Source organism: Sus scrofa, chromosome 4, assembly GCF_000003025.6.
Source record: "Sus scrofa isolate TJ Tabasco breed Duroc chromosome 4, Sscrofa11.1, whole genome shotgun sequence".
Taxonomy (NCBI): domain Eukaryota; kingdom Metazoa; phylum Chordata; class Mammalia; order Artiodactyla; family Suidae; genus Sus; species Sus scrofa.
The window spans coordinates 77,654,045-77,668,421 of NC_010446.5; positions in this window are offsets into that span (position 1 = coordinate 77,654,045).

Sequence of the window (14,377 nt, forward strand, 5' to 3'; positions counted from 1 at the left end):
CATGTGTGTGTGTCCTGCCTCATTCCAGTCGGGTCATTAAACCACTTTCCCCTCCGAGCAGGGACCCTCCATCCTCACTAAACTATGGCTAGAGTGTAGTGGCAGTTCAGGGAATTCCAATACCCTCAGTGACTTTGACAAACGTGTGTTGCTTCAGAAGGATCCCTCCAGTTTGCGGACCTAATGGCACAGGTGCTTCTGACAGTCCAGTTCCAAACTGAGGCTGTAATACTTCTCTCAGGCTGATTCAGACGTGCCACCAATGAATTCTTCCACTGGCCACGGTAGTAATATTACTCAGTGAAGGTTAATGTAGGTGTCACTTGAAATCTCTTTGGAATTCGTTCAGCCAGTGAGGTCTGCTTAACCAGCTCAGGCTTCTAACATGAACTTAGTTTCTTCAAGAATGAGTTCTTAAACTTAACTCCTGCCGGAGTGCAGAGCCTGATTTTACAAGTGTAGACGGTGCTTGAATTCTAGGCAATTTCTGTCATAATCTTGTACTCGAAGCTTAGCTCTTCATCCACCCTGCTTGAGGAGTAGGATTTTTGGAGGTGTCACGGTGTACACAGGTACTATCTTTAAGTGGGGTCTACATGGTAAAATAAAAACATACATACTTTCCCCTCTGTTTCCATGCCACCATATACTTAACTAGATCCTTTTAAAAAGTACCGTATTTTCATGAATATTTCTCAGATTTAGCCTGTAGCATTGAAGAATACAATGGAGCATGAACAAGCAACTTGTTCAGCTGTGACAGTGGCCATTTACCCTCTGGAAATCTTACCAGAGGGCTCTTCTCAGTACCAATTAGCACCAGCAGCAATTGTGCATAATTTTAAATATTTCAAGATGCCTTACAAATAATAGTATCATTACATAATAAGTAAGCATGTTCAGAAATTCCACTCTATGCAAGAATTTCTCATCACTCTGATCTGGGAACTTCCACGGGGGTCTGGAGTGCCAGGCAGAAGCCACTTTCCAGCTTCTGTGCCCGACACTTCACAAAGCATTTCTACATCAGCCAGTGGTAACATGAACAAGTGTTCACTCCTCACACCACAGGAGAAGCTTTTCAAACCATGAAGGTTTGATTTCTTGAAAAACTAACTGGCCATTTACAGATATCAATAATCATGGCATTCTCAGCTGGGATCGTTGAAGCCTCACACCATGAACTAACAGATAGTTCTTAGTTGAAAACATTGAGAGATGGATAGAGGCTGGTGGATATAACTGGAATGTCAAAACATTTCTCCACTTTCAAAGCATAAATGCCATCTTACTACTTGAATTACTTATCACTCTCCTTTTACAAGTTTGCCCGTGCTGCTCTATCTTCTAAACTGTTTCCAGCCTTCTAAATGCACAAACTGTTTACTTTAAAAAAAAAAAGTGAGTTCCCATCGTGACTCGGTGGAAACAAGCCTGACTAGCATCCATGAGGATGAGGGTTTGATCCTGGCCCCACTCAGTGGGTTAAGGATCCAGCTTTGCCGTGAGCTCTGGTATAGGTCGCAGAGGCGGCCTGGATCTGGCGTTGCTATGGCTGTGGCGTAGACCAGCAGCTGTAGTTCTGACTCGACCCCTACCCTGGGAACCTCCATATGCCATGGTTGTGGCCCTAAAAAGCAAAAAAAAAAAAAAAAAAGTCCTCGTGTTAGACGATTCTGCCCAACTATAGGCTAACATTAGGGAGTGTTCTGAGCACTTCAAGGTGGGCCTGAATTCTAGGCCCTTTCCATCATAATCTTGTGTTAAGGCTGTGCTAAGATGTCCAGTAGCTTAGGTGTATTAAATGCCTTTTCAACTTAAATTTTTGTCACCTCAAGAATGGGTTTATCAGGATGTAAACCCAGTGTATGCGGAGGAAGATCTGTACTAATAAGTGAAGTCTTATTAGTCTTGTTGGAAGGCACAGCTGTGGGGGAAACATTGCCTGACGGATGGAAACTGGAGGGAGGTTAGTTGTTGGATGGCCATTCGGGTCTTAAGCTCCCCGGCTGCTCACACTGCCGCCTCCCCCAGCTCCCTTGCCCAGCACCTCCTCATCCCCTGGGTGCTGCCTTCCTCCATTGCTGAGGTGTGTGCTTTGTGAGATGTGTGATTGTGTTCTGGTCACGACTCCTAGAGACTGTAGCCGATTCCCTGTTGCCTTGCTTTGACTACTCATTGTTTCAAATACCAGCCACACATCCACAGCCTCTAGGACTATTTTTCCAGATGACTAAGGAGTGATTTCTTTAAACTTTTCTAATCTTACTCAAATTCTAGGGGTGCCTGATTCCTTCCCTTCACATGTTCTCTGCAGTGTCTATTAGAAGAAATCAATCTAGAATTGGAAATGCATGTATTATTTACAAAAATGTTGACAATTCCAACACTTCTGACATACCAAAATACCCTCTGAATGCTCACTGCCATATTATTTCTTTTTTTTTTTTAAATTACGGACCTTGTCACTAGAAGTTTATGGTTAGAATGAAGTTCAGAAAGTATCCATTAAATAAAGCCTGACAGCAAGATGATTCTGTATATTCAGGCAACATCAAAATTCAAAGTTTAATTTTGGTCCAAAGGACCAAAGCCAAATGCCGTCTGCTGCACCAGCAGTGTTACTTAAGAGGCTGCAGTTATGAAATGAAGGGTGACTAATATTTAGACTATGAATTCATTAAAATTACATTGTTCAACATTTTCTCATATTTTTTTTTTAGTGTTTGGGGAGCCAGTATATTCAAGGTCCTATCATAAATAAAGTCGAATGTTACCAAAAGTGATGAGTGGTGGCTGTGACCCTTTCTGGGAGGAAATTCTGTATGTTAACATAAGAGAATATAGATAATTCTCTTCAGATTCTTTTCCATTGCGGGTTATTAAAGATGTTGAGTATAGTTCCCTGTGCTGTACAGCAGGTCCTTGTTGTTTATCTACATTATGTACAATGGTGGTTGTATCTGTTAATCCCAAATCCTAAATATATACAATGTTGTTACTTTCACTAAATTTTTTCTCTAAAATGAAGTATGATTTTTATGAAAAACATGACATATATGAAAAATAGTTGTTTCATCACAGGGATTAGGACAGAGTATTTACACAGTAAAAGGATTCAAGTATAGGAGTTCCCATTGTGGCTCAGCAAGTTAAGAACCGACTAGTGTCCATGAGGATATGGGCTCGATCCCTGGCCCTGCTCGATGGGTTGTGAATCAGGCGTTGCCGTGATTCATTGTAGGTCTCAGACACGGCTCAGATCCAGTGTCGCTGTGGCTGTTGTGTAGGCTGGCAGCTGTAGCTCCCATCCAGCCTCTAGGCCAGGAACCTCCATGTGCTGCAGGTGTAGCCCTAAAAACAATAAAATAAACTACAGCTAAAGTATATACAGATATTTCTTCTTGTGGCTAATGTTGCCATTCACAAGGAAGAGCTAAAAATGCATTTTTCTAATTAAAAGATATTTTAAAGTATGCATTGCAAATATAGTAACAGCATGAATAATCTATAATAATTATAGTAAATGCCAAAATTAAAGATAAACTGATGTAATTTTTTTACTCAAAAAATTGAAAAAGGAAAAGTTAAAATCCCAGCTTATAGCACCAGCTATTATTTCTCTGTTATCTCAGAACATTTTTGTAGACTATTTCTAGTAGATACCCATGTATACAATCAGGAATATAGAAAATGAATTATGGGTAATGCAAAATAAAGGCGCCTTAGGCATTCACGTCATTTCACTTTGCTTTCTAGATGTTGGGTTAAAGGACATATTAAATTTTATACTGTTAATTTTTTCCTATTAGGAAAAGTAGACAATAGAATTTATAATAAAAAAAATGTCTGAGTCACCACTGCCAGGACATGTCCTGGAGCTCACTGCCATCTTTGCCCTTATAAAGAGATGGAAAGTTAAGTCCAGGGAAAGACTCAAAAGAACTCGACCAGAGCAGAAGCACTCATGTCTCCACCTAAAAATAGCATCCTGGGAGATTACTGTCTCTGGCCTCACAATCCAGCCCAGGTTTCTGCTCACAGGGTAAAATGGAAAAGAAACAGAGTCCAGAAATAGACTCACATATATACAGTCACCTGATTTACTACAAAAGCACCCCTGCAATTCAGCGAGGAAAGGATGGTCTTCTGAATAAAGGATACCAGATGGAAAATAAATGAACCTTGGCCCTGACTGCACATTATGCAGAAAATGTATTTGAAACACAAAAGAAGTATTTGAAATCATAAGATTTAATGTAAAAGCTAAAACAGTAAAGCTTTTAGAAAAAAAAAAAAACATGGAAAAATATCTTTTTTTCCCCTCTGAGGATCAGGACCGCGAAAAGCAATTAAAAGCAAAGATTGAAACACTGGATTTCATCAAAACTAAGAACCACCGTTTATCCAAAGACCCCCTTAATTAGAAAAAGGCAAGTCACAGAGCGGGAGAAGATATTTGCAATACATGCATCCAACAAGACTAGTGTGTAGAATCTATAAAAGACAGATCACAAAAAAGACAAATTGATTAAAAGTAAGCAAAAGACTGGGTTATTCACACAAAAGGATAGCCAAATGGCCAATAAGCTGTTAATCATCAGGAAAATGCAAGTCAAAACCACAGCGAGGTGCCACTACACACCCACTAGACTGGCTTAAATTCAAAAGACTGACAACACCAAATATTGACAAAGAAATGAGACAACTGGAATGCTCATGCACTGCAGGGGGGATGTCATTTGAAAAGGCAACACTATCCACACTCCTGCACTGACAGGGCAAACCCACTCTTTGGTATTTACCCACAAAGGAGTTCATGTGTTTACTGAAAGATGCATACAGAGATGTATATAGGTAAAAACCGGAAACGGAGTTTCCATCGGGGCTCAGTGGAAATGAATCTGACTAGCCTCTGTGAGGACATGGGTTCCATCCCTGGCCTTGCTCAGTGGGTTAAGGATCTGGCGTTGCCGTGAACTGTGGTGTGGGTCACAGACAAGGCTCAGATCTCGAGATGCTGTGGCTCTGGCGTAGGCCGGCACCTGTAGCTCGGATTCGACCCCTAGCATATGCTGCAGGTGTGGCCCTAAAGAGCAAAATAAAGAATGAACTATTGGTACACACAACAACATAAAGGAATATCACAGACATAACAGTGAATTTAAAATGGCAGACACAGAGACGGGATTGAGATGGTGGAATAGAAGGACTGGAGCTCAACCTCTCTCATAAAAACAAAATTACAACCAAATGCTGAACAACCTTCAACTAAATGGACTGGAAACTTTCAAAAAGATACCCTACTCCAGAAGACAAAGAGGAGGCCACACCAAGAGCTGGTTTACAGTGTTAAAAAAATAAAATATAATGACAGGTATGGAGGTTAAATACGGAATGATTCATGCTGAACAAAGTTCAAGAATGGGCAAATGAACCATGCTGACACAAGGGAATTTTCTAGAAGGGCCTGAAGGGGACTTCTTGGGTGCTACAAATACATAGTTTCATCTGGGTGGGATTAAGTGGATGGGGCTATTCATAGACTTTACTAAATGTGTTTTCCTCATTAACTTTTTAAAATAACTCCAATCGATTTACATGTTTGTCTCGCTATTTTGCCCCAGGTTTTACGTGTTTTTAGACTAGATTGTTGAAGACAGGTGGACCTATCTTCATAATTGTTAATCTCTTGATCTATTTTCTCTTTAACATTTATACAACATTCTTTGTTTTGTACGGTGCTTTTAGCTTTAAAAAATATATTTTGCCTTATGTCTAATTGCTGCCCTTGCTTTCTTTCAGTCCATATTTGCCTGATACCTTTTTTCGATCTCTTCGTTTTTGACATTTCTTGCATTTTGCTTGATATAAGTGTCTCTCAGAGAAAATATATTGATGGACTTTAAAAAAACATTTACTTTAAATACTGGTGGTTTTGTTTAGTATTTAATTCTCTTGCCTGACATTGGCAGTATTTTGCCCTGCTTCCTTTTTATTTCTACTTATATAAAAGTTACACACTTAAAAAAATCTTTCTGGTGGTTCTCTCTCACTTATGAAGACCCACCTATATGCTTCATTTTCCTGTAAGTGCCTATAGCTTTATTTATTTACATTTATATCTACCCTTGCTTTTCCCTAAATAAAACCTTCCCGTGTAAAGTCTTAGCAAGCTCATTAGTCCCTTTTGTTTCTCTTGACATTACACTGTGTTAGTATTGTTTAGTGGTTTTGTTCCCAATTTTTTGACAACCTCTTTCTTTTCTAGAATTTCAATGATTGAGCTGAGTCAGGAAAACCAAGTTCAACATCTTTTCCAACCTCGAAATAACTCTCTCTCTCTCTTTTTTTTTTACTTCTGATGCTCACAGAGTTTACTGGAGTAGCTCAGGCTCAGGACCGCAAGTTCTATCCATCACTCACCAACTCAGTTGTCACAGATTAGTGGAAATCCTCTTGTCTCAAATTAACTCCTATTCCTAGCTTCCCCTTTTCTACCAGAGGCAGCCTCACACTTTCTCTAACATCCCCTGGGAGAGCTGTGCTTAGTTCATACCCTCACTCATTACTTATTATATGCAACTCACTGTGAGGGGGGAGGGGTGTGTGACGGACAGGAGTGGTCCTAGGGAGGGGAGAGGTGTGCAATGAAGAGAATGTGTCCCAAGTGGCCACCACTTTCCCTTTGGTCCCCAAATCCAAATATGTGAGCATCGTGTTGGACCACTGCTCTGATGAGATATTCGGTACATGTGGAAGATGTCTTAAGACCTTAGCTGCATTGTCTGTCCTTGTCTGTCTTTGTCTTGCATCTGGGGTCCTGTCTTCCCACCTGTCAGTCTAGGCTGGCAGGTCCAGAGAGGCAAAGGCAAGAACGGTGCCCAGCAGAGGCGCTCCAAGCACGTTTAGTCCCTTTTCCTCAGCTTGGGGAAGTCCTTTATGTGGAGCCTAAACCCAGCCTGATGCAGTGATAGACAACAGAACACTAGTTCCATGTCTGTTCACAGGATAGATGTGGTCGAAGAGCTGTGTTCAAGGAAAGAAAATGAGGGGAGGCTGTGCTTTTCTTACCCCCGGCATTTTAGGGGGTGTGCCGTGCTCATGGCTCACAACAGACCCGGGACTCAGGACAGATGACCTGACTGCTTTTGAAATTCAAGTTCAGGCAAATTAAATGATGTAGCGTGTCGTCTAGGAGGTGTGCGTGTGAGAAGAGAAGGGCAGTTCCCTCTCTCTGATGATGGGGAGAGGTCCATAAGAGTGGGGTGATTTATCCTGTGTTTTTAAAGCAACCCCCTCCACACTGGGGGGCCTTCCTGGTCAGCGTTGGGTGCCTAGTAGCATCAGGTGGAACCCCACAAAGTGCCCCTCGCCGACATCTCACGCCTCCATCCCCTGACAAGACAGCTGGCAGCTCTCTGCCCTTGGCTGATGCCGTCACCAAGCCCACAGCGCACAGCTAGGGAAGAGTTGAATCTTTATAAGCAGCAGGGAAACAGGGCAGAGTGGTGCAGTGACAATGCCAAATCCCTAACCCACTGTGCCCAAGTAGAACTCCAAGAAGCCAGTTTAGCCAGTTTAGCCAAACCAACACGCTTCATAAACGTGGGCAGAGGAGACATCTGCCCTGCAAGAAAAAAAAAAAAATCACCCTAGTGTTTCACCCAGAATAACATCCAAGTGAACTGAAGATTGAAACTGTAGACACGCAGTGATGGAGTTAAAGACTTGTCACCACCCTAGAAGGACAAAGATTTTCTAATCTCACAAGGAAAGGAAAAAAAGCAAACTTGTCCATGCTCATGAAAAATATCTTCTGTGAATGGAATAACCGAACTAAAATAGCCAACAGCTCACAAAGAAGCATTATTTTCCAAGGATAAAAGCTATTTTATACAACAAAAATACAAATTAATAAGAAAGTTACTAAAATCAATATAAGAATGGATCCAATTACTACAAAAGATACTGAGGAATTTTTCTAAACAAATTGGAAGCTGTTTTATTTTTTAACTTTTGAAGAGTTTATCAAAAGGGAAGGTTGAAACTAAAAATGTTGGTTCTCTGAGTTCCTGTCATGGCTCAGGGGTAACGAATCTGACTAGCATCCATGTGGTCACAGGTTCCATCTCTGGCCTTGCTCGGTGGGTTAAGGATCCCGGGTGGCCGTGAGCTATGGTGTAGGCTGGCAGCTGTAGCTCGGATTCAACCCCAGCCTGGGAACCTCCCTGTGCTGCAGGTGCAAAAAGTTGATTCTCCGTGGCCTACATTACAGACTGTTTACTCGACCTGTTGCCTTAACAGGTGATCTCACATACTCCTTGGTGGATTTTAATTTCTCTTCTGGGAGAAATTTAACTTTTCAGAAACATCAACATTGTTTTTTTCAAAATGTTTAGTTTTGTTTCTGTTTATGACTTAAAAACTTTAATAGTCATTATTTGTTATATACAGATTCAAGCCTGCCTGTCACCAACCATTTTCTTTCTTTCTTTCTTTCCTCCTTCTGTTTTTTGGGATTTTTTTTTTTAGCATTTTGGGTTCTTTTTGATGCCCTATGGCATATGGAGTTCCCAGGCCAGGGATCAGATCTAAACCACAGTTGCAGTCTACACCACAGCTGCGGCAATGCCAGATCTTTACTCCACTGTGCAGGCCATTGTGCAGGGCACTGTCCTGGCGTCACAGAAATGCCACAGATCCTATTGCAGTGGGAACTCCAAGAACAGCCTTTAAATCACTATGTATTTAAGACTGAAATTATTATTAAATTTTTTTTTTTTTTGTCTTTTCAGGGTCACACCCACAGCAATACCAGATCTGAGCCATATCTGCCACCTATACCACAGCTCACAGCAAGGCCAGATCCTTAACCCACTGTGCAAGGCCAGGGATCGAACCCGTATCCTCATGGATGCTAGTTGGGTTCTCTAACCACTGAGCCACAACTAGAACTCCCCAAGACTTAAATTCTTAAAAATTGCCTTAAATTAGGAAATCATGCCATAAATAAATGTTACCTCATAAGCATCTTCAGAGAAGGGACAAGTATAATGGTGCTGCTTACATAAGGCTTTAGCGGGCCAGTGCCCCGGGGAGGGCTCTGAGCGACTGGTGCAGCTGCCTCATCCACGTGATGGGGGGTGCACACCGCTGCCTGGACGGCCGCTGTCCGTTAACCGTGTTGGCCCTTTTGTGGCTGTTGCGTCCTCACAGATATTTCTGCTCAAGGAGAAATAGGAGTTGTTTATTATCTCAGCAGTTATGGAAAAATGCTTGTCGTCAAGCTAAGGAACTAATTTTGCAAATGTACTGTCTGTAGAAGAGGGAAGTCAAATTAATAGCAAGCTCTCCAGCACCACCCTAAAACAGATCCTAAAACGGATCAGAAAAAAAGCCTCCTAACAGGCTACTTTGGTGATGCCGGTTTTGGCTCGGACGATTCTGTTCAGTGAAAAGATGAATGTGGGAGGGAGAAACAGGTGGTGCCGAGAGCTCGAAGTCTGGGCAGACTATCCAGTTCAAGGCCTGAGCTCTGACCTTGGACCAGGGACCTAGAGGTCAGTCTCTCCATCTTTGTGAAAACTGGGGTGGTGGTCATAGTATGAACAGCTGGAAGACGGTTGTGAGGATTGAAGGTGTTTAGAATGAAGCTGGCACAGTCTACACAGTTGATGTGAGTTATTGTCACTCTGTAGCCTTCATCCTTCTCCACGGGGGCATAGCATGACTTTATCTTCCCTATAATGAGCACGTTACCCCCCAAATTCAAGAATAGAGAGAATATGATACAGTTCAGTAAAATGACTTACTCCTCTTAGGAGTTTATTAGTAATTTTTTCTAGTGAGTGTGGATTATTTCAAGAGTGTGATCCATTAGACACTGCGACTCAGATCCAGTGGAAAATAACCTTTAGCTACTCAGTTTTGTTCCATCAAAATTAATAATGACTACACTTTGTATTAAACATGATCTAAACAATGATATCCTTTGTGATTCTGTAGATCATAAAACTTAAAGGTGATAACGTCCACCAAATTACTTTACCAGTGATAATGACTAAACATCTAGTTTACAGGGGTAAATCACAGGTGAAAGATATTTTCTTTTTTATTCTTTCTTTTTTTTTTTTTTTTTTTTTTTTTAATCTTTTTGCCTTTTCTAGGGCCGCTCCCGCATATGGAGGTTCCCAGGCCAGGGCTCTAATCGGAGCTGCAGCTGCCGGCCACAGCCACAGCCACAGCAACGCCAGATCCAAGCTTTGTCTGCGACCTACACCACAGCTCACGGCAACACCGGATCCTTAACCCACTGAGCAAGGCCAGGGATCGAACCCGCAACCTCATGGTTCCCAGATGGATTCGTTAACCACTGAGCCACAACGGGAACTCTGAAAGATATTTTCATACAAGAATATTATGTGTAGTGCTTCCAAGACTTTTTTAAAAAAATTTAATTTCTTCTAAAAGCCTGAGTGTCACTTTATGAAAAGGCCTTAAATATCCATTGCGAATATGTTAACCTGGAGGTATAACAGAGGCCTCAACATCAATTGCCGTCAGTGTCAGAAAAAAACAACGCACCTGTTAGCAACTGAAACTGGCCTGTGGCTGAGGGATACTCTCAGTGAGCCCTCAACCATCCCACGTGGTCTCAACGCCTCTGATGGTACAAGACGTGGATACGCGGAAGGACACTTAGACTGTGAGTGCTGCTCCCAGGACATACGTGCTGTTACCGACCATCCGATCCTCTGAAATATGCCTGGGCATGTCTCCCAGAGGCAGGAGGCGAGACGAGGCCAAACCTCACAGGTGTCCAGGATGCTCCCACCGAAAACCACGGCCGTAATCTTGCAGAAGGGAGTGTGGTGTTTCGATGACTGGGGATCAAGATTATGATCGATCCTCTGTTTCCTCTCTTCTATTTGATGTCTTTGAGTGCTGGATGTGAATGGGCCGATGGCTTGAACAATAGGCGCAGTGAAAGCATGTGTGAAATTAACCTCGTGTCTTGAAAATCGGTTGGTATTTTCACGCAGAATGCAGCAAGCCTCTTCGTCATTCATCTCGCTCAGCTCTCTTGGGGCTGGGGAATAATGGATGAAAAAGGTCTAATAGGAACATGTCGTTTTTTCCACTCTCCAGATTTTATTCCTGCAGTAGATATTTAAAGGAGTCCTCCTGCAATTAATGACTTAAAAATCTATTCTCCTACTTAGTGGGCAACTTCGTAGGAATATCAAAGCTGAACAGATGATTTCTTTGAGTGGCATGTAATCATTTCTGTCATGATCTGGATACAAAGCATGAATTGAAACTCTTGCTTTGGCTCCAGTCTTCTAAAGTTGAAACCTATAGTCAATCATCAGTAGGGTTGTGCAAAATCATAACCTCTCAGAGGCCATAAAGGTCATCAGCACTAAAAACCTAAACACTGCTTCTGGTCTGTAGAATATTTGAACTTCCTGGGGACAGCCAACCGATCTTTGGATTGCTCCAGAGATGAAAGAAGCTACCACCACTTAGGACAGTGCATTTCATCTCTGCATCATCTCTGAGTCTCAAATGTTCTGTCTGTCACTCCAGCTTGTTGGGGTGGGGGTGCTGATGGCATCTCCCGTTAGTAGCCCCTGTAGTTTCTCTCCAGTCTGTACACATCTTTGTTCATGGTCCATTTATTAAACTCTCTTGGAGTGACCCTTGCTGGCTGGGGACCGAGCCTCCAGGTGCTCCTGCTGGCCCCAGGCTGATTCCCAGGATTTTCACACCAGCCGTGGCTGGCTGCCCCCTGCCCCCCAAGCTGGGCTTGTCAGAGATGAGCTCGCTGGCCCCAGCCCAAAGCTTCTGACACCACATGTCCCCAGGGAGCTGATGAGGTGGGGGTCCATTTCTACCAAGTTCTCCATGAGGCTTGAGAACCACAGCCCTAGCCTCCCCTGCTTCTGGGAAAGGATGGGCCTGGTGCCTTTTTCAAGGAAGGCATGTGATACAAGGGCCCAGAACTGAGCTGAATGAAAAACAGAAATGACCACCCCCTGAGTTCCCGTGTGGCTCAGGGGGTTAAGAACCCACTACTATCTATGAGGACACAGGGTCCATCCCTGGCCTCGCTCAGTGGGTTAAGGGTCTGGCATTGCTGTGAGCTATAGTGTAGGCTGGAGGCTGTAGCTCTCATTGGACCCCTGGCCTGGGAACCTCCATATGCTGTGGGTGCAACTATATAAAGAAAGAAAGAGAAAGGAAGAAAGGAAGAAAGAAAAAGAAGGAAGGAAGGAAGGAAGGAAGGAAGGAAAGAAAGAAAGAAAGAAAGAAAGAAAGAAAGAAAGAAAGAAAGAAAGAAAGAAAGAAAGAAAGAAAGAAAGGGAGGAGTTGTCATGGCTCAGTGGTTAATGAATCCAACTAGGAACCATGAGGTTGTGGGTTTAATCCCTGGCCTTGCTCAGTGGGTTAAGGATCCGGTGTTGCCGTGAGCTGTGGTGTAGGTCGCAGACATGGCTCGGATCTGATGTTGCCGTGGCTGTGGTGTAGGCTGGTGGCTACAGCTCCGATTCAACCCCTAGCCTGGTAACCTCCATATGTTGCAGGTGCAGCTCTAAAAAAAGACAAAAAAAAAAAGAGAGGGAGGGAGGGAGGAAGGAAGAAAGAAAAAAAGGAAGGAAAAAAAAAAAAGAAAGGAAGGAAGGGGGGGAGGGAAGGAAGAAATAGCCGCCCCGTCAGTTTGGAAAAGGGGAAGGTCAGAGTTGAAGACATGCACATCTTTCCTGAAAAGGTGCCACCTGAGAGGGCAGAGGGATGAACGTCTCAAACCAGAATGCTGGGTCCACAGCACTGAGATGGTGGGCGGCTCTGGGAGGTGCAGCCGCACCTGAGACAGAAAAGGGCAGGGCTACTCGCGGTAACACAGCTAAAGGGACAGAACATTATTGTCATCACTGCCTCCATGTTTGATGTCCTCAGAGAGAATGGGAGGTGAGAGGGGGAGCACAGAAGGTCTCATCAGGTGAGCGGTCTGCATGACCTTGGGATTGAACCGGGCGTGAGGTGAGGCCAAGGAGAAGGGTGCACCTGTCCGGGCAGACGGCTCAGGTCAGGCCACTGGCTGGGAGTGCAGGGCCAGCCCGCAGACACCCCAGAACGACACTGAGCAGCTGGGAAGAAAAAGACTGGCTGTAAAATAGAAAGTAACTAATTCCCTCATAAAACTGTCAAAAATCCCCTTTGGACAGTTGGGTTTAAGTAACCATATTAATCACTCTCAAGAGATTTACAAGGAGATTAGCAGATAAATAAGGTAACTTTTTTCCTTAAAGGGCTCGAATCGGTTTTATATTGAAGACTGTTTAAGAAGATAGAGGATGGAAATTTAAACAGACTTTACAGTAAGCTTAAGGAGCACAGCCACTCTGGAGGGCTGGAAAATTTCCCTCTCGCTGTATTTTCAGCTCAACCATCGACCTCACTCAGAAAACATTCATTAATTTAACTTGTGGCGCTGAGTCCATTCATAAGAAATAAACCATCGTGTGAATGGTTTATTTAAAACAATAAATAATATTTCTATCTCTAGATCTCAAATTATATTTTTCGTTTTTAAATAAATGAACATCCTTTCAGCTCCTCAATAGATAAAATAAAACGAAAAGCAAGTTAATTGATAGTCCTTTGAGGCATAAAAAGCCATTTCCCCTGCTATTCTCATCATTTTAACAATCTAAGTAGAAGGTGATCCTTTCTTCAGAGGATTCAAGTGACAAGAGTGAATTCCTTCATTACTAAGGATGGCAAGCAATTCATTTGTTCCTGGCTCGTAATAACAGTGGATTTATGTGAGTTATTTTAGCAGAAGTGAAAGTTTCTCCCCTGCATCCTGTCTCATGGCACCTTTTCTGTTCTTTGGGAAGCTGGCACTGCAGACAAGAGCGCGACCCTGTCCTGCCGATGAGGAAGCCAGGACTCAGCTTGTGTGTGTGAGATATATATACATACATATTTATCATATATATCAGTATCATATGTGATATATATCAATGTAATGGGCTGTTATTCAGCCACAAGAAAGAAGGAAATTCTGCCGTTTGTGACAACATGGATAGAATTTGAGGGCATTTTGCGAAGTGAAATTAGTGAGACAGACAAATATCGAAAGACGAATACTGTACGATCTCTCTTATTGTGGAATCTAAAAAAGCTGAACGCATAGAAAGAGACTGGTAGCCGGTGGCCTGGACTGCAGAGGAAATGCAGATGTGTTGGGTACAAACATCCAGTTATTAGATGAATAATTTGTAGGATGTCCCATATAGCATATGGTGACTGAAGCTGACAGTACTGTGTTATACATTTGAAGGTCGCTTAGAGAATGGATAGTACA